The sequence below is a fragment of the Corylus avellana genome, chromosome ca4 (assembly GCF_901000735.1).
Source record: "Corylus avellana chromosome ca4, CavTom2PMs-1.0".
In the NCBI taxonomy this organism is placed as follows: Eukaryota; Viridiplantae; Streptophyta; class Magnoliopsida; order Fagales; family Betulaceae; genus Corylus; species Corylus avellana.
The window spans coordinates 20660109-20661996 of NC_081544.1; positions in this window are offsets into that span (position 1 = coordinate 20660109).

A 1888-nucleotide genomic window follows, 5' to 3' on the forward strand; every position below is an offset into this window, starting at 1 on the left:
CATATTCTCCAATTAAAGACAAAAAGAAAAAAGAAGATAGAGGAAAGATAAATGTTTATATTAAAATAATATATAGAAAATCACTTTACATATTGGAAAACACTGTTACAACCCTTGAGAGTTGGTTAAATATAAAAAATATAATGTGAGTAAGTTTTTATAATTTTTTTCTAAAAGACAAAAAAAAAAAAAAAAACATATAAAGCATCTACGGCTACTTCTCTTAGATCTTGCGAAGGTATGGTTGGAGTGATGATGAGAATCTTCCAATGATTGGACTCTGGACTGCCTGATGAGCACGTGTCTCACATGCATAAAATTAAAAGTCCAATGGAATGGAAGAAAGATGGGTAAAGCAATGGAGAGGATCCTATTGCCTTTGACCGCATACATGAGAATAGGGTAAGGAAGTCCCGGTGGACCACTAGGCTAGCTAGGAGCCTAGGATGGTGGGTGGTGGAGTCCAGTAATAATGCTTTGCTTATATAATACACAAAAACGAAAGGTCACAAAAAGTTTGGAATATTTGGCTTTGTTTAAGGTACACTCTTTCACATTTTGGGTGATTATTCATCTCTGTCCTTTCCATAAGGCTTCGAACTCGGTCGGAGGACTTGGATTGGGACCCGAGATTATTACCCGAGTTGAAATAGGACACCGCAAAGGATGAATGGGAACGGAGCACGATACGGCCGTGCATGGAGGAAGACGATGACAATGACAATGACAACAACAACATGTATCATATCGATGGCTTGTGGTATGAGAATGGTGAGCAATTGCTCTGAATCACTGAGTCGGTGATTCCCACTATGAAACACAAAATCAATACAAGAAAATGAGAGAGAGAGAGATAAATGACGGAGACAATGAAAAGAAAATATTAAAAATTCAAAACATTTTACTCTAGTAATTCCCTACAAGTTGAAAATCATTGTAAAAAAATAATCTTTTAGAACTTAGAAGTGAAAAATGCTTCATATTAAATATTAATATGTGGGATTTAGAGAATCTGTCGGAGATGGATGCATTTTATTAATTCCTAGAATTTCGTCCTTTGCTTAGTTAGTCATTGTTCTACTTATTAAATAATGCCTATGAGTTTCTCGAGCCTTAAAAAAATAAAAAATAAATTTAGAATTTTATGTTGGAACTAGAGTAATTTCGTATATATGGTTTTCCACTATCTAATTTAAGCCAATATATATATATATATATATATATATATATATATATTTGGGAGGCAGAGGGGAGGGTGTAAGGAGCTAATAATGTAAACCATTACTATATATGCTTATAACAATCATTTAAAAGCTTAAAAAGCTCTCCTGCACATGCTTTAATTAAAAGCTGATAATAGCTATATTAGGTTATTATTAACCTTTTGTTTTTGTCTCTTGCAGAGTAATTATTCTAAAAATTTTGCCACGATTAATTTTCAAATATGAAAATTTACTGTAACACTTTCTACAATTATTTTAATTATTTCTTTCTTTTTTTCTTCTTCTCCTTCTCTTTCTCTCATAACAAACAATAAAAATAATATTTAAATAAAGTAGAGAGTCAAATAAATAATTTGATGATTTTGCATAAAAAAACTAGTAATTAAAATAAAAATATATATGTATTTTGAATAGGTAAAATAGCCAGTATTACTTGAAATGCTCTTAGAATATTAAAGTTATTGTCAGAATAATGGTATAATTCGTTCTTCTTACCAATAACCAGATTAAATCCATTCTTAAATGGGACTCTAATATTGTAGTTCTAGACTGAACTTAATAAAATAATGCCGCCAAATATCTAAGCACCTTTTAATTATTTGGTTATTGACAAAGTACAAATGATTTGGGAATTTCGGAGCAGTACTTATTACATATAGAGACAG